Source organism: Alosa sapidissima, chromosome 14 (genome assembly GCF_018492685.1).
Source record: "Alosa sapidissima isolate fAloSap1 chromosome 14, fAloSap1.pri, whole genome shotgun sequence".
In the NCBI taxonomy this organism is placed as follows: Eukaryota; Metazoa; Chordata; class Actinopteri; order Clupeiformes; family Clupeidae; genus Alosa; species Alosa sapidissima.
This window is the reverse complement of record NC_055970.1, coordinates 9992984-10012828: the sequence shown is the minus strand read 5'-3', so window position 1 is coordinate 10012828 and position 19845 is coordinate 9992984. Positions and strand designations below refer to the sequence as shown.

Sequence of the window (19845 nt, the reverse complement as noted above, 5' to 3'; positions counted from 1 at the left end):
ACCTTTTCAAAATATTACGAATGAGTTCATGGTTCATGCGCAGCAGCTTTCCTGTAGGCTAGTCTACGTGCTGTTGCTGCAACCCTGTGGCTGCAGCAGGAAACTACATGGAACAAAAACACCGGAGATTTCTGCCAGAGTTAGGCTTTATGCCACAATGCTACATACCCAGAAGTTGAAGCTTCTCTCATATACAAATTAACATCCCCCAGAAAGTCCATACGAAAAGTTTCAGCAAGTAATGTCAACTATTTAACTAGTTACACTGATGATGCAAAGTTTGCTAGCAAGTAAGCTAATATGGAAAGTTCGCTAGCAAGTTAGCTAAGATTGAGAGTTTGTGTTGCGTTTGGGCGCATATCGCCATCTAGCGTGGCGGAGTAAAACATTCATACTTTGGTCCAAGACAGTGTTTCTCAAACTTTTTCAGATGAAGGACCACTTAACTAATCAATAAAAAAGAAACGCACGGACCACCTAGCTAAAAAGAAAAAAAATTGACCTAGCAGTATATTAGCCTACACAATAGCCTACTCACTGAACCACCTTGCTTATTGTCTTTGCACTTTGTTTAATTGTGTCAGAGGATTCATATGATTTAAACTGGCATATCTGACATAGACAGTGTTGTAGAACAGTTTGAATTTACATACAAGTTGGTTCAATATTGCAAACAACTCATCTATATTATATTTTACCACGTCTGCTCGTGGACCACTTGGGATAGCTTGCGGACACTGAAACACTGGTCTATGAAGATCATGACAGTGGTCCAGTCAAATCTTTTACTGTCTATGGCCAAATCCCAGCCGAGCTATAACTGTAGCTCGACTTACCTGTGCATGTACTGACTGACAAAAAAAATCAGAATGAGTAATTATAACAGTCGAGTAGCCCTGTGGACACATAATATTGTTGGAAAATTGAGATGTGTGAAACACTATTTGACTTAAATGGTAATCAGAAATAATTTGTTATAAAAAAAGACTAAAATGTTTTGACTAAAACTAAGATAGCTTTAGTTTTCTTTTGACTGAAACTAGACTAAAATGACGAGACTTTTAGTTGACTAAAACTTGACTAACAAAAATGATATTTGAATGACTAAATATGACAAAGACTAAAAAGGACATTTCGTCACAAGACTAAGACTAAGACTAAATTAAAAATAGGTGACAAAATTAACACTAATTTGAACCTTATACAACACACAAGTAAATTGAATGCAACCTCATGGCTTTTATGCAAAACAATTTAAAACGTTAATTCATTCTTCTGGGGCTGCTTTTATTTTGTTTAAAGCTGTTTTTGAATGTTTTCATTGAAATTCATGACACAATATCAGCCTTACTCTGAGAGTTTCGGTTCTTTAGGAATTCTGATCGAACTTCCGTTAGATTGTGCCTCCTACATGTAACAATTTGTTTTCAGAGGAGTGTCATTACGCGTATGAAAATATACACGCCCTCTCTGCCAAGTGTCACTGCCAGCACACTCTGAATGTGAGGAATTCTGGTTATGATTGCTTTTGTAAACCCATCACACTCTCTCACACGCACACTTCATTTTATCTCTCTCTCTCTTTTTTTGTCTCAAAAACACACACACACACACACACACACACACACACACACACATAATGTGCATGCATAGGATGAACTGGACAGCCGGATTTTCCATGTGAAACTGAAGGACATCTGTCTATAATGTAACATTTCCTTCTGGTTCCATGCCAAGTTGGTTATTCCTCATGGCGTGTACCCAATGAAAACAGATCTAACCCCACCCACGACGCTACACAACAGCCCTTCAGGAAAAACAGTCTGGAAAGAGAGAGAGACTGACTAAGTCTGTGTGTGTGTGTGTGTGTGTGTGTGTGTGTGTGTGTGTGCGTGTGTGCGTATGTGCGTATGTGTGTGTGTACGTGTGTGTGAGAGAGAGAGAGAGAGGGGGAGAGAGAGAGAAAGAGAGAGGGAGAAAGTCATCCCACCCATCCCTCAGCTCAGATTTGTTTCCATCTCTCTCACGTGGGTGGCGGGATGCACCCTGTGTAGCCTTGTTTAAACACCAGTACTCCATCAGCCACACACACACACACACAGACACACACAGACAGACACACACACACACACACACACACACACACACACACACACACACACACACACGCAGACACACAGACACAGACAGACAGACACACACACATACACACACACACACACACACACACACACACACAGAGAGACACACCCCGAGGACTCTGCATGCTGGGATCGGTGGCCCCCGCTGGTTAACAGTAATTGCTTCAGGAAGTGTGAGCAGCATGGTTCAAGGGCTCCTTAATTCTATCAACGGGACAGGAGCGGGACAGCTGGCCGAGAGGAGAGGAGAGTGAGGGATACAGAAGGGGAGAGGAGAGAGAGAGAGAGAGAGAGAGAGAGAGAGAGAGAGAGAAAACAGTATGGTGTGGGGTGGTGGGACCCTAAAGGAATGGTCACAGCTCATTAAGCAGGCCGACTATTCCTCCGCATGTCACTCACAGGGGTCCAAGCCGGGGGCTCGCTGTGTGAGGGGCAGTGGGGGCCACTGCTGGCTCCGAAGGAGAGTGATTGACGCATTTATCACTGATCGCCGTGTTCGGGGCTGGAACCAAGGAAGGAATGAATGCGCATCTTTCACCACACAGTAGCAGCCTCACTGCCACAGGCCAACAGGCCACTGGAGGAATGGTTATGTGATGCCAGTAGCATTGTTGGGGCTTTCCATTTTTTTCTGATGTGGGAGATGCTGAAATATGTGAGAGACGCAATTTGATTGCCTGAATTGAAGTGGCTTGCTGTTTTGATGGTGGATTGTGTTACCGATGTCATATTCGGCCATCGCGTGTGAGATGCAAGTTTCCCCTCGGCACGGCTACGCTGAGCTTTCAGTCATATGTTGATTATAGGGTTCGAAACCCTGCTACTGTGAATACATCCTGTCATTGCACGTCATCTGTCAGCAAGTAGGGGACCTCCCAAGCTGCCATTTTCCATGCCTACCAAAACCAAGAGGATGCCAAAACCAGGGCTCTTCCACTGGCCTCTCACTCACGCGCACACACACACACACACACACACACACAGACACAGGGACTACTGGCTACTGAAGCCCAGGTGGCTGGCGATGGCCAGGGGTCATATTTTCCCCCTGTGCAAGGATTCTGCGTGGAAGCAAAAGGGGGCTTTGTCACTGACGCAAGACAAATCTCTCGCCAGTGTCGCCTCCCGAAGGCCCCAGCAGTGAAAAGGCCTGGTGACATATATAGAATAGCAGGAAGCTCCCAGCATCCGAGAATGACGCCTGAATCCCGGCCATCGCATGCAGAGTGGTGCGGCCAGTCCACCCCCCTCTACACACACACATACACATACACACACACACACACACAGTCCTCTTGGTGGCATGGGGGCTGGACAGAGATGACTTTCTGCTGAGGGAACAGTGAAATGGAAAATGAGCTCAATGCTGCTGGGGGAAAATGACCCAGGAATTGACAGCGGACGCCATGGAAAACTCCCAACGTGCCCCCTTTCTCTGCGTGGCACTGTGTGAGGTAAATGGTAGTCGGGTGTGAGGTTGAGCGTGGAAAGAAAAGGAAAATGGCTGTGTGTGTGTGTGTGTGTGTGTGTGTGAGCCCTGCTGATTCATTATGAGTGTGTGCTGGTATACATTTCACTTCTTGATTTAATGTATTTGTAGTGTGTGTGTGTGTGTGTGTGTGTGTGTGTGTGTGTTTTTGCGTGTGTGCTTTTCAGTGTGTTTGTATGTGTGTGTATGTGTGTGTGTGTGTGTGTTTGTGTGTGTTTGTGTGCTTTTCAGTGTGTTTGTATGTGTGGGTGTGTGCATGCATGGGTAATAAGTAAGCATGAGTGTGTTTGTGTATCTCAGTTGTGCTGGCGCATGCGTCTGAGCTGTGTGTACATACTGTACATGCACATGTGTGTTTGAGCTGAGCTCCCCAGTGGTCCTCGGCTCCCGCTAGAGAGTTGTGGGAAATCTGTGGTTTCACACACACACACACACACACACACACACACACACACACACACACACACACCCCTCCGCATACCTCACTCACAGTCTGTTTACAGACCTGTTTACCGTTCCCGTAGTCGTTCCTCATTTACTTTTACCTGTTCTCTGACTTTTCCTATCCTGTTGGGATCTTTCTGTCCCAAATGTGAGGCCCACTTAGGAAAACAGAAAACCGTCCATCGAACCGCTACTCAAAAAATATTTCATCCTTCTCCGTTTTGGGACCCACACATGCCATCCAGATCATCTTTATTGTTCCTAACCAAAATATCCGTATCATATTTTATTTTGTTTTTTTTAAAACAGTCATCATTATTAATGACAGAGTTATTATGCGGTATGGCAGTGTGCTACTGCAAACCACTAGGATGTTATGGAGCAGGGATGAGCAGGGCTTGTGAACGTTGCCTGCGGGTGGGCATGTGCGGCCGACCGTTGGGGAGGGATGGGCTGGCAGTAGGGGCGGAGAGGGGTGGCTGGACCAGATGTGGGGCGTGCTGACTGGTAGACTAAACGTGTATGTATGTGTGTGTGTGTGTGTGTGTGTGTGTGTGTGTGAGTGAATGTGAATGTGTGTGTGTGTCTGTATGTATGTGCGCATATGTGAGTTTGTGTGTGTGTGTGTCTCTGTGTGTTGTGAGTGTGTGCTTCTGTGTGGTGTGTGTGTGTGTATGTACGCACACGTGTGTGTGTGTGTGTGTGTGTGTGTGTGTGTGTGTGTGTGTGTGTGTGTGTGTGTGTGTGTGTGTCTGTGTGTCTGTGTGTGCATGGAGCGTGGCTTCAGGAGCCAGCCGTGGGCCTCTGCTGCAGGCCTGCTGTCCACATGTGAGCACCTTCCCACCCGGGCGCACCGCGTTACACAGCCCATTTGCAACGACAACTTGTCAATAAGGCTGGAATGTTACGTCACTGGGGATGGGGGGGGGGTGATGGAAAAAGGTGCACTAAATACCCCTTTTGTTTTGGTCCCTCCTTGTCCACCATAGCTGGACGAAAATAGTTACTCTCAGGTTGCCATATTGACCTTAAACTGTGACGTAAGATACAGAACTGTGAAAAAAGATTAAAAGGTTTGCTTTTTTATAGAACTGTGAGGTATGTGACTCAATTTCTTGTTTTTGGGATTTTGATTGATGATATCACAGAACTCACACTTTGAAATATTCAGACCACACAAAAATGTACATTTTACATGTATTTTTTTAATCAATATAATTTTAAAAATCTTCCAAAAAAACATTATTAGTCATCTGTCTCTCCTTTAGCGTTAGGTCCAGCATCCAGGTCTCCTCTGGGCATCTCTTTGAGGGGCATCCAACCCACGCGCCCAGCCTAGCTTTAGCCATGCCATGAGTTCCTGCTGAGGTCGGGCTTCAGGTGGAAAAGATGGAGAGACGCTGGAGGTCAGGATGTGCGAGGCAATCACACGTGAACTGTTTAGGTATTAGTGGCCAAAGGCTTGGGTCGGGCGTCCCCAACTATAGGTGGGTCTGAGGGAATCTGTAAACGTCGAGCCCTGCTTACGGCCAAGCCGCAGCGAGTCCATGCCACGCAGAATGCACACCAGACGTGTTGTGGGCACACCGAGGATAGGGTAGAGTCGTGCCCATGGAAACAGAGGTGGACCCCCAAACGCGTGGTGGTCTGAACAGCAGTGGACCAGCGAAACCATCGAGGTTCATCCCTGTGTTACCTGGAAATCTGGCTTAGATGCAGTGCCACATAGACAGAAAGTGTAGCCTTTGATTTTTATTTTTGGATTGACCTGAGCTAGAATGGAGGTCAGAGCATCTGAAGATGACCTTATGATATAAAATTGTACACCTTTTCATGACTGACTGAATGATTTACCTTATATCTAACCTTTTTTAGTGCTTTCTGCACTTCTTTAGTCAGTCTCTTGAATTTTCTAAAACATTCTCTACAACTTGGTCAGTCTCTCTTGGCCCTTTTAAATGAGCCTTTCACATGCGTCGTCCTTCAATTTGTAAAAGTGAAAGATAACATGAGTATAAAACTGTCTCCACTCCTGAGGTAACTGTGGTTGGGTAAGCAAGTCTGTTTTCTGTCTCGTAAAACCCTGCAGTCACTTTGATAATTTATCTCATCCAGAGACCGATTTGGAGGCAAAATTCCATTTTACATCACACTTTATTTGTCCACTGGTCATTTTGATTTAGAACTGACAGATCTCAAATAATAGCCACTCTCCATGCCCACCACAGCAAAAGATTTTAAGCACAGTTCTTGTCGACCTCCTAAACACTGGCATAAGGTTGACCACATGCTGTGGTCTTTGGGCTGTCCGGTATGTTGTTTAGAAAGCATATCACTCCATGTTGAATACACTCAACAATGTTGTTGTCTTCTAGTGTAGTGTAGTGTTTCGTCTTGGTGTCACTCTACAGTATATCTACCATTGACCCTGAGGAACATGTGGCATTGAAACAGTACTCATTAGCACCTTTAATTAAACATGGTTCCCACTGGGCATGGAATTCTATTCCAGACATAGAAAATTAGGGAATTTGATTATTGTTGGGGCAAGGTCATGGAATATCAGGGAATTTTGTTGTAGTAGTTTAAGATGTATTTGCTAAAATACATTAATACAACATTTATTCATCTTCCACTCTAAAAAGTAAAAGATTCTTAAACACTATGCAGCTGCTCTGAAATCATCGGTCGGTATATTGTAGAATTCTGTATAGTATTTCATGGAAATTCAGTTTTGTCAGGGAAAAGTCTTGGAATTTTACATTTGACTTACAGTAAGAGTGGGAACTCTGCTTAAAAAAAGGTATAACTGAATGCGTGTGTGCTTCCAAGAGACACTTTCTTTTTGTTTAACTCCTAAATGCCTTTTAGGTATATTGTGTTTTAATGTAAGGCACTACCAGTTACAGGCAGACGTGAACTGGCCTTCTGTTTGTGTTTTCTGACAGCTTTCGGCTAGATGTGACCTTTGCATGCCATCAGATAGGGGCCGTGGATGGTATTTTGCTCAGCAGCCTTATCTGTGGGACTGGCTTTTAGAGTGAACTAATTGCTCTGAATGGTACATCGCCAGAGAATCACTATCATCTTTGAGGGCTTAAACATTTCCTTCCTCTGGATAATTTGCTGGTATCACTCACTTCCCTTTCAACTTCAGTTCTTTGCATCAACCCTCAGAGCAGTGGGATGGATAGTATCAGATGTTTCAAAAAATATGATCATTACATTCTAATGAAAAAGAAGAGCCTCCAACATCCCACTGCGAGCCAAGCATTGCCCTCGCATTGAGTCAGATGACGGCCTTAAATAAATAGTACGGAGAAGCAAAAGTTAATTCAAAATTCAAAAGTTTCATTGCCGAGTAAGCTCTCGTTCTCTCTCTCTCTCCTCTCTCGTTCTTTCTCTCTCTCTCTCTCTCTCTCTCTCTCTCTCTCTCTCTCTCTCTCTCTCGTTCTTTCTCTCACTCTCTCTCTGATGGCTGCAACAGGACACAGACTTCTGCAGCTTTTTTTGCGCCAGCACATATCCCATTGAGTCAGTGGAGAGATCGCCTTCCAATGAAAATACACATCATCTTCTGTGTGCTGTTGCACGTTCCGCAGTGTCCTCGCCCCCACATGTGGTGTGCTCTGCTTCCGTTTTGGGGTGTTAACCAACGGTGCTACGGTGCGGCCACCGCCTCGTCCATCCTCTGAAGGATTTCAAATGACACAAAAAGTTTGGATTTTACACAGACCAAGCAGCTATATTTCTATACACACATGCGCACACACGCGCACACACACACACACACACACACACACACACACACACACACACACACACACACAGAGACAGAGAAAGAGAGAGAGAGCTTTCCATGCATTACCTCTGATTCTACACCATGTCGTCATTTCTTTGCATGGAGGTCTCAGCGAAGCCACAGTGGGTTCCAGGTAGCAGGCTGGGTGTTTCTGGGAGGTCTCCTTGTAAAACCCCCCAGAGCAGGTACAGTATGGAGCGCGGTCCGTCCGCCACACAGCCTTCTGGTCCGCCGACTGGCCCGCATGTCCTCTGGGCACCGTTACATGGCCCTGGAACTCCCTCCGGATGTTTTTACACTGGAGAAATATTTTCTCAACTGATTGTATGCGCCTCATAGAAACTACAAAAAAGGGGCTTGGAAAGAAACAAAGTTGAGTGATACAGTTCAAGACCCCTACATCCCCCCCCCCCCCCCCCCCCCACACACACACACACACACACACACCACTCAGCCTCTCTTTCTTTGCCTTGAGGTTGTGGCATATTTGTCTTTTTTCAAAAGATATGTGAACACAAGAATGTGTATGGTTCTCATTTCTGAGTGAGTGGCGTGTTAATACTTTTGACACTAATCACAAAGTTCACATATTGGTTTGATTTCTCCAGATTGGAGTTTAATAGGCAAACACTCTGAGGGCTAATCAATGTGTGACTGGATGGAGGGGAATGGGTTTCATATCCATGCGGGTGGCATGGACTCCAGGAGGTGTGTGTGTCGTGTGTGTGTGTGTGTGTGTGTGTGTGTGTGTGTGTGTGTGTGTGTGTGTGTGTGTGTGTTCAAGCATGCAGGAGATTGGGGAGGGAGGGTGTAGATGAAGTTGGATGGATCGTGCACTTAACCTCCCTGGCTCCCAAAACACACACACAAACACTTTCTCTTTCACGCATGCACACACACACACACACACACACACACTTTCTCTTTCATACACACACACACACACACACACACACACACTCCACTTTCCCACCTCCCTTTTGTCTTCACTCAAAGTGAAGCTTTTCCATGCTGAGCTTGGGGAGGGGAGCACATAGAGAGAGGCTTAGTGTGGGTGAGATCACAGTGGGTGCAAAGCCTGCTCTCGCCCCTGTGAAGTGGTGTGAAAATGAGAGAGCCTTACATCTCGCTGCATTTGGACCTGTCACCGGGACGGCAACGCAGCTGGACGATCGGGCCGCACTAACGAGCTGAGAGCAGAGACACGTCAGCTGGCGTAGGAATGGCCGCTCTGCTCGCATTGGGCAGCAAAATATGATGCCCCCCGTGCCCTTCTCCCTCCGACGTGACCATCACTTCTGCCCAAACACCACCCCCGCAACCTCGAGGTTTGGCGGACGTCTCTGGTCTTCAGAGATGTCATTTTTTAAGAAGCATAAATTTAGAACCCCCCTCTCTTAACAACCCCCCCGCCTCCCCTCACCTCTGTCCTCCTGCCTCTGCCTTCTTCCTTGCTCCGGCTCTCCTCCCATGAAGAGGAACATTAGCCCTTCCCTGCTGCTTGGAAACTGGCATGGTTGGCTGTGGTTGTGGCAGGGCCGGTGTGGTTGCCAGATTGAGGGCTTATCCCACAGGAGAGTAACCAAACAATTCTGAAAATGTACCTTAAGGCCCTCGAGGAGAAATATACAGCGTTCGCTCTCATCTGCAAGAAAAGGGGAGGGAAGTACATGTTATTGTATTATTGCCCCTGCACCCAGTTTGGGAAGAGCCGCACATTTTTCTCCCTGCACCATTGAGTCCTTCCCTGAGAGGAGTCGGGGGAAGCGTCGTGTTACTCAAAGCGCAGCTGAGCTTTTGGCAGTGGCAAGCCCTGCTGTATGTCTATTGTTGACAGGTCAAATCATTTTAGCTGAAAAAGGAAAGATAAGTCCCGACCGCCGCCGCGCGTCACGGCAAAAAATGCAAACTACTGGACTCGCCTGGGGTTTGCTGAGGGGTCCACCGGTGTGGCCTCATTTGGCTGATGAGTCTTAAACAGATAATCCATCTCCTCCCCCCGCATGCGTGACAGTCCAAATTGTGTTTACCACAGCCCAGGCGCTCGGCCCATAAAACATGGTCTCTCTCGGACGTGCAGGTCATCTGTGCGTCACCCTGGGTCTTCTCTCTGACGGACTCAGAGGATGTTGAACAAGAATGCCCATTCTCTGGGGGGGGGGGGGGGGGGGGGTTGTGTACATCTCCTAAGTGTGGGCACGCATGGCCTGCCCGGGAACAAGAGGAGGGGGTGTAACTTTATGAAACTTGACAGTAATTATGATCCATTAGCCTCCCCTCTCAGCTCTGGGCAGATAAGGACATCTATGGCCATGTGCCACCGAGGTGATTTAAGCTGTTTTGATCTGAGGAGGTTAAGAGAAGGTCCTTGGTGCAACAAAAAAAAGAGAGTGAGATAGAGAAAAAATCGCTTGTCTGTGTCTGTGACTAAATTCTGTGCCCTCTGTGGTGTGACAAGGAAGGAAATAGATTTGATAGTAGTACAATGGGGTCAGGGAAGGGCTGTTCGGTTCACTGCTGTTTAAGCAGGAGGAAATGTTTATCTTTTTTTGCTTTTGGGGGGGGGGGGGTTACTGAAACTGAAAAAAGAGGGAGAGAAGCCACAGAGGGCTGCCTCCATCAGCCATGCAGACTGGCCGCGGGTCAGCGCCGTCCATATTCTGAGATGAGACGAGGAAAGACGAGTCAAGCGAGGCTCCTGCTCTGGCCCTGGGCCTCGAGACTGGAGGCTCACTGACGAATATGCCGGCGCTGTTTATGCAGCGCTGAGAGCACAGAGGCGAGACACAGGTAGTGTGTGTGTGTGGAGGCGAGGGGGGGGTAATGGCGCTGGAAGTTAATGGAGGATGAATTTACTGGGAGGGGATGGGGGGGGGTGGGGGGGGGGGGGGGGGGAGATTAAGCACTAAATGGAGAATCCCTGAAATGGAGCCATTTCCCCTCCTCATGGTGCACCCACTGTTCAAGCTCATGATCTGATGCTGAAAGTGCAGTGAAGACTAATGTAGTCTGAGGGGCTGAAGTAGCGTGAAGGATCTTAAGTCATCACAACCCCCGAGAAACTCTTAAACATAATGTACTGGGGCAGATAGAGGGGCATGACTGATACTTCAGACTGAAGAAGCGCTTTAGCGGTTGTGCAATTAAGGAACATTGGGCACTTATAAAAGTGGATAGCTTTCAGTCTGGGAAGCAGGCTGACATTTGGCCATGGGACACTGAGGCATTTACCTCAAAAGTAGCTTGTAAAGTTTGTGTTGGATTGACTCATCAAGAGGCTGTCCACGTTTAGTGGTGTATAAACAAACCAGGGGTACTGCACATTTTTGTATTATATCAAGGACCAGGTAGTATATTTGCATTTGTTATTTATTCTTAATGTAATTGCAAATAAACTAAAACTGCAAATAAACTATCAATATCAAGGTAGAATTATTGTTCTTGTTTGAAACCCTTTTTATAATTTTTGGATGTAGATTTTACAGGACAGCTGATTAAAGAAACAAAATCAATTAATACATTTGTTACTATGATCTGTGAATGTAATCATATGCATCAGAAATAATCCCTTACTTCAATCTGTCCATCAGTCTACACAGTTAGCCAGTCTGGTTTTTGATGTGTGTGATGTTTGGTGTGTGCACACCCCCACCCATTGGCTCCACTTTTATAGGCTTACATAGTTCACAGCTAGTTATTGGAAGTGTTGAAGCTGGGATTTTCAACACTTGCGACATTTAAAATGTGTTCATTACACAGTTGTGAAACCACAACACTGACAGGCCCCCAGAAATGGCAGATGACTTTTATCCAGCGCTATGACTGTGTCCTCTCCTTGCTCTGTCGCTGAATGACAGATGATCCTACACTTGCACACTCTCTCCTAGGCCACACACTTGAGCTAGTGGAAGGGTCTGTGTGTGTGTGTGTGTGTGTGTGTGTGTGTGTGTGTGTGTGTGTGTGAGTGTGAGAGTGTGTGTGAGTGTGAGTGTAAGTGTGTGTGTGTGTGTGTAGTTTGGGGTATGTGCAGTATCTATGTGTGTGTGGTGTGTGTGTGTGTTTTCCAAGAAGAGAGCGCGAGTTGGTGTGTGGTGCGGCGCTGCACAGCGCGGAGAGGACGAGTAGTTCTGCCGTATGTTCCGTGGGGGAAATGTTTACGCTAGCCGGTGATTAACACCGGCCAGGTGCTCTCTTGGCAACGGTGGAGCCGCTGCTGGTTTAGACTCTCACACATTCTCTCCATGGCTGGGCGCAGTCATCTATATTTACAGAGCACCATGGGCCAACACGCTGAACTGTTGACCACCATTTATTCTGGGAATGTCTCATAAACAGCGCTTCTTCATCTCGAAAAAAAAAAAAAAAAAAATTTCGAGAGAGGGGGCTGGAATTCCACATGAAGAGTCGAGGTGTCACGAAGCAAAGAGGGTGGCGTGGGTGCACTAAGGTGTCGGAGCACGGAGTATGGTGTGTGTGTGTGTGTGTGTGTGTGTGTGTGTGTAAGTCTTCATTAGTTTAAGATGCTGAGTTTTAATGTATTTACATGTGTATGCGTATTTTCATGTGTATATGTGTACAGTATGTGTTTGTGTATATTAATACTGTGTGTGTGTGTGTGTGTGTGTGTGTGTGTGTGTGTGTGTGTGTATGTATGTATATCTGCATATGTCTCTGTGTGCCTTCTTGAACTCTCCTGGGTGTGCCCGGGGCTGGGGTGGTGCGTGACGGGCCGCTGGTTCGAGACCGACCTGAGGATTGATACCGCAGACAGCGTTCAGGGGCAGCGCTCCGTTTTCATTAACCCTATCTCCCCCAGTCTAGACAGGAAGGCCCCACCACGGCCCCACACAACCACAGCCACTGTGAGCCTCCGTCCACTCCAGGGGCCGGCCGCTGGGTCAGTTAGTTTCAGTAGCCCTCCCGTAGCCAGCCCCGAGGGCGGCTGTTTGTTTTTCACTGTTTGTGTTTGTCTGTCCGTATATCAATAACCACGGCGAGCAGAGCTGGGGGCTTAGAGGATCTTGTTGGACTATTCTAGAACACTGGGCTGGTTCTTCTTCTTCTTCTTCTTCTTCAGCTCCTTCTGTGATTGGTTCCAGAGCTGTTCCGTGAGAGCTCCTTGAGTGAGGGTCAGGCGGCTGTCCAAATGCACAGGAATGCTGGACAGTGTGAGAGAGAGAGAGAGAGAGAGAGAGAGAGAGAGAGAGAGAGAGAGGGGCCGAGGGAGAGGTGGAGGTGGGGGTTGACGAGCGCTGGGTCTTATGCCAGGGAACCTCATCATTGTTAGGTGCGCTGGCTAAGGTGTTAAGTAAGGTCTGGTGCCGGGTTTGTGTCTGCAGCTGATGTCTCTGTCTTGTGATCCTTCTGTCCATGTCCAAGTGTGTTTTTTTTCCATGTCGTATGTGTTCTTGAGTGAAAAGTGCTGTTGAGTGACAAGGCGCTGATGCATAGGAGTAATCATGTTTGAACCAATTTTTTATATATATATATATTAGAAATGCTGATTATGTGTGGTCAACATTAGTTGACATTGTCTGAAAACAGGATAAATGAAGCTTACATCACCTAAACTCAAGTGGTGTAATGTTAACTAAATATTCTGTCATACTGTTTTTATTAATACAATGATTTAATCACTGTTCATTTTCACAACCAAGAGCACTATATTAGACTGAGAAAGAGAGAGAGAGAGAGAGAGAGAGAGAGAGAGAGAGAGAGAGACTGACAAGTAAGACTATCTGGGTGTGTTGTAGTCTAAGCCTCTTCATAGACCTGAGGCCTCTAGGGTTTTGTCAGGAACTACGGATCTCTCAAGAAAACAGTCTGTACCTCGGGCTTCCCCAACGTGGACCTGACATGCCAAACAACGCGAAGACACTTCCCATACCTAAAACAAACAACGCAATGTCTAACAGATGAAATTTGTTAAGGTTGTCTGTTTTAATTGTCAGACAGGAAGATGATATTTGATTTCAGATCTAGATATCAGAGTGGAATCACTGCTCAGTTTTCCCCTTGGTGGAGTTTAAGGAGCAGCTCCCTGAAACTTCAGTGTAATTACAAACACCACATCCTTTCTCCGCTAGTAATTACCTTCCACTATCATTAATTACAGTATTTATTATCATACAGTTTATCAGCCAAGACAGGGCTCTCCAGTCTCACGGCGTGCACAAAAGAGCCATTTAGCGTCTGTTTCCTTCAACTTCCCATCACGCTCACATAAAGACCACATTTACAAGCGTACTGTTACTTTGCTTCTTCAGAACGCCGGTGCAGCCTTTATGCGCTCTTGTTTGAACTAAAAACCCAACAGCGTGTTTACCTCAGTTAAGTGGAGGTAATTTTATCATTTTCCTTTTTTTTTCTCTTTAAACCACATACATTTCAGCCTATTTAAATTATTTTTCCCTCCTGAAAGAGGGTGCGAGTTACAAAGCGCGAGTGAGTGAGTGAGGTGAGAGAGGGGGTGTGAGAGGGGGTGTGAGAGAGACCCCCTTCTCCGCGGTCGGTGGTCTGCCATGGCCAGAGGAGGGGAGTGCGGGAGCTACAAAAATAAACTCTACCTTCTGGCGGCAAGGGTGGCCCGTGCCATTCTTGGTTGGGGACGCGGGCCTCTGGTGAGTGTAAGAGCTGTCACTGCACGGCTGCACCCCCTCCACACACACACACACACACACACACACACACACATACACACACACACCCCATTACACCCACCTCCTCCGCTGCTCCTTTGCTCCCTGGGTCTCACCCTCGGGGGTGGGCTGGTCCGCAGAGGTGCATGTGGATGAGGAGGGGTCAGGAGCCGCCAGAGACAGAGAGAGAAGGACATTCCCAGAATTCCTTCAGACTGGCAACCTAAGGCAGAGGGCATGCTGGGATTGGGAATGGGGCTCGGGCGAGATCCGGGTGAGTCGGTGGTTGTCTGAGCTACTCTCGCCCCACCTCTCCAGTAGGTATGAGGGGCGGGTGGTGCAGGAAGCATGCAGGCTGTAAATGCAAACATGCATAAACAACGCTATAGACCCTTTCAAGAGAGTTCCATTATCAGCATCATAGTTGGCCCCACAAGGCTTCCGTTTTAACATTCCATATGTTATCTTAATGCAGAGGAAGTAGATTGGGAACCAAATAGAACGTTCAAGCATTGTTTTTGTTTTTATTGTTGAAAGGGTCTATAAACATGACATCCCCTTGTGCAACAGAGCCACCACCACCCCCATCCCACCCCTTAAAATACGCACTGCGCCCCCTACTCAACGCCCTCTGCCTCATTCGGAGCCACTCCTCCAACCCCCCCAAACACACACACACACACACACACACACACACACACACACACTCACACTCAAACCCCCCCTCCCTGCACGCCCTGGTAGAGAGGGAGCACACAGCTGCACAGTGTCTCGCCCCGGCAGCTCTTAGTGGACTTGGCGTGCTCTGACAAAATCCATTTTGTGATGAAGCTGTGATTAGAGTGATAGGCCCCGGAGTTATGATGTTGGCTCAGAGCGTCTTCTGTGAGCACAGCTGCACTGTGCTTCATCCCCATCTCTCTATCCCTCTCTCTCTCTCTCTCTCTCTCTCCCTCCATCAGTCTCTCTCTCTCTCTATCCCTCTCCTTTTCTCTCTCTCTATCCATCTTTCTCTCTTCCCCATTCCATCTCTCCCTCTGTTTCTGACTTTTTCTCACTCCCTTTGTACATCACACCTCTACAACTAAACACAGATATGCACACTTGTTGATGCATTCACCCACACTGAGATACTCACACAAACACGCGCGTGCATACGTGCACACGTGCACACCCACCCATGCAAACACACACACACACACACACACACACACACACACATAAATATCTTGTCCCAATTTAGTCTTTTAAAAGTAAAGACTTTATCCTCTAATTCCACATAGGTGAGAGACTGGACTATGCTTAAAAAACTGCAGAAATCATAATTTGTCATGATCATTTTCTTCATTCGTCTGTGTAGGAATATTTGTATCTCAATATGAAATTGCAGACAGTCTGCGGTCTAATGTTTTGGCAACAGGTAAACTTGGAATACAGAGTAATAGAATTCGACATCAGGACTTAGTCTGCACAATCCTGCTAGTTGTTCAATGAAATTCAATCTCATTAAAGTGATCAGCAAATTAAAATGACCCGCTGAACCCCAGTCAGAGTCAATGCAAACCAAATGTGCATTCGGGCTGAAATCTCCCATGGCATAATTTTTGCTCATTTGAGATGCTCTGAAAATCTCCCGCGGTGAGATACATTTTTCCATACCCGCTCATACATCCAAATTTTCGATCTAATCTTTTAAAACTTTGCCTCATTTTAAATAATAAAATGCGTAACGTATTAAAAACACAAAACACTCCAGAAGGCTCACTAGTTTCCACAGTTGTCCATCAGTGCTCAGAAATGCTTTTTGGGTTTCATACTCTTGTTTGGTTCAGAGCCCTTAATGGTGCCGCTCTGAAAACTTTCCCTGGCGAGCGCGTACTCAGAGTTTCTCTCTCTGGCCGCCCGTTGTCCTGTTCCGTTATTTAAACGTTTGATTAGCATGTGGTGTTTCCGCCTTTTCTGCCTATCTCTGCATCTTAGATGCTGCCATCATGGTGCTACCTGTTTTTTTTTTTTTTGGCCTGCTAGTTTCTTTAATGTTGTATTTTTGGCTAATGCGTGTTTGCTCAGAAGAAAAATATTTGAAGTGGGTCATTGGTTAAGTGGCTGCATGTAAGACACGAAATGGCAAGTTTTGTAAAATGAGGTCGAAACACAGCTGTTCGGCTGAATTGATTGGCCTATAGTGCTGGACAGAAGGGGATTGCGTGCAAAATTATGTGGTTCACTTGAGTCATGGCTCCAGGCTCTCAGTGTGTGGGGGTGCACGCGTGTGTGTGGGTGGTGTTTTTGTGTGAGCGTGTTTATGTAATGTGTCGGTCTTTGAAGGTGTGTGTGTGTGTGTGTGTGTGTGGTGTGTGTGTGTGTGTGGTGTGTGTGTGTGTGTGTGTGTGTGTGTGTGCGCGCGTGTTTTTGCGTACGTGTTTTTGCGTACGTGTGTGTGTACGTGCATACACATTTCCCCCCTTATGTTTATTTGCGTATGTGTCATGCAATGTAGATGTGTGTGGGTGTGTTTGTGATCGAGTGCAAATGCAAAAAACAACAACATAATAATTTGTCACTCTGACAACGAAAAAAACAGTGAAAGAGATAGAGTGAGTGAGTGAGAGAAATGGAGCGAGAGAGAGAGAGAGAGAGAGAGAGAGAGAGAGAGACAGACAGACAGAAAGAGTGAGACAGCATTCACACATCTGCACGCCGGGCCTTTGTCATCACCCTCGGCCATTCTCATTAGCACAATCATTACCTCCATCAGCAGGCAGCTTTCACCGCATCATCAGGCCTCTCCCAGTGTGGGCCCAGTGCGGACCCCTGTTCTGCTGTCCAGGCCCAGTCCCAGCCTGGCTGTCCATCTGTCTATCTATCCAGCCCTGCCTGCCTGGCCTGCTGGCCTCCCCTGGCCTGGCCTGCCTGGCCTGCCTGGCCTGCCTGGCCTCCCCTGGCCTGGCCTGCCTGCCTGCCTGCCCACGGCTCAGTCATCCGTGCTGCACTGATGAAATAATGGTCTGGGATGATGACGGCCATTATCTTATCAGGCTTCGGCGCTGTCTGTGGCTGGAGAAGGGTCAGCGACTGGGCCCTGGCATTTGGCCCCAGGGTGTCTGGGTGGGGGGGAGGGTTGGAGAGGGGGGTTAGTTGTGGGGGTCAGGCAGGGTTAGCGGACTGCCACAGCCACAAAGAGGGCAGCACTGCAGAGGGTCCTCAGAGGGTGTGCTGGCTCTTGACAAAAACAAACACACACACACACACACACACACACACACACACACACACACACTCTTACACTCTTAAACACTCTCTCGCCTCTCTCCCTATCCCACTCCCTCACACACACACTCATACACACATACAGACACACATGCACACACACATACACACACCTCTGTCTTACCCGCTCTCCCTCTAACACACTCAGGCTCTCTATTGATCTGTCAGTCTGTCTCACAATACATGCACACTAAAAACTCTCTCTCATGCACAAACACACACATCTGCACACAGACACATAACCACATTCACCACCCCCTCCCCCCCCCCCCCCCTTATACATGCACTCAAGTACTCTCATAGTCCATACACACTCCAGCCCACACATACACACATACATATTCCTCCCTCTGTTTTTTTGAATGTTATCCTTTTTCTACTCCTAATTGCCTGTAATTTGCTCGTTGAAAGAATCCCCCGCTTGTCTGGCCTCTGACGCTGCTGTAACCAGAGCTCCCTGGAGGAAGACGAGGACTCATTTGGCTAATGCGCAGAAACACACACGCTCACGGATAATTATGGAGACTTATTTTTTTTTTCTTCAGATGGACGAAGTAGTGAGTGTGATTGGGGCTTGGCCAACTCTTTGCCAAATCCCCCCCTCACACACACACACACAGAGACACACACACACACACACACACACACTCCGAGTCCAATCTCCCTCACTCCACCCTACCACACACACACCCTGAGGGGGTAGAGCCTCCAGGAGAGGTGGTCACCAGAGAGCCTTTCTCTGCTGCTGAGGAGTGTGTTCAGGAAGAGAGTGTGTGTGCGTGTGTGCATGCGTGTGTGCATGCATGCATATGGGCGTATATGTGTGTGTGTGTGTGTGTGTGTGTGTGTGTGTGTGTGTGTGTGTTTTGAGGAGGAGGGAGATAGAAGCAATGTTGTTAGTAATTTTTCTTATGAATGCATGAATTAGTCACAAGATTATACTTTCTGTGGTAGTAATGCATAGTCCCATAATCCATATATTCCACTGGAAAGTCATTAACACATACTTTTGAAGAATCTTAAAGAAATGAGGATGTACATAAATTGTGTGACTCTGGAAAGTCATTAACACATACTTTTGAAGAATCTTAAAGAAATGAGGATGTACATAAATTGTGTGACTCTGTAAGTAAATTATTTAGACAACATAACAATTTTCTCCAAAAGTTTCCAGTCCTGCCAAATATCTGGTTCAGATTGTTAGTGACTTTGAATGTGTATAAACTTTTATTTGTTGGAAATTGTTTCTATATTGTTCCTGCCATGTTTGAATGTAGAATAGATAGCAGCAGTTGAGTAGATTTGTAGTTCTTTGTTTTTTAATGCAGAAGTATTAATCAAAATCTTTGCTATAGTATACCATTATTTACAATTGAATTACAAACAGAATTGAACTTCAGAGGAGAACAAAGCAGAGTGTTTAAAACTGATAAATATTGTATGTTTGAAAGGGGGGGAAATCTGTTTGTGTTTATTTTTTACCTTATTTACCATTTTATTCTGTTTTATTTTTATTTTTATTTTGTTATGGCTTAACTTATTCATTTTATAATCTGCATTAAACATGAAGCATTTGGGTATTCCTAAATAAAAAATTAAATAACATTCTAATTAATGACTATATACTATTTGTTTCGATGTGTGTGCATTGTCTATCCAACAGCAGTATGCTGTTCACAGTGAGTCACCTGGAAACCTTACAGTGAGTGATGTCCTCAGTGAGTCACCTGGAAACCTTAGATCGCACAGGTGTTTCCTTACATGTAGTGCAATATTGATCTATTCATATTTCCTCTCAGATGTCGTGTTGGACTTGCTTAATGAAACTGCAGATCAATTAAAGTCTCATTAAGTTGGCAACGGCATTCCTTCCCTGTGCGTCACACTGCGCTGCGCTGGCCCACGCTGTGTGTGTGTTCCCTCTCGGTGGCAGGCTCGGCTTTGGGAATAGCATCCAGCTGTCTTGTTGATTCAGATGATGACAATAAGGCTTGGCTTTCTGGGCCTGGCTGGAGGACATGCCGCAGAATGGCAGAACCAGGCTGCATCTCACAGGAGGGG

The 19845-nt window shown here is 46.5% G+C and overlaps 1 long non-coding RNA gene across 1 annotated transcript in view; it reads left to right on the top strand.

The window, feature by feature from the left end:
* Positions 1-19235, top strand: part of LOC121681582 — a 61914-nt gene extending 42679 nt beyond the window's left edge. The window contains exon 3 of the long non-coding RNA XR_006022191.1: positions 18196-19235. This is a non-coding gene — a long non-coding RNA (uncharacterized LOC121681582). The remainder of the gene's footprint in view (positions 1-18195) is intronic.
* The last annotated feature ends 610 nt before the right edge of the window (positions 19236-19845 follow it).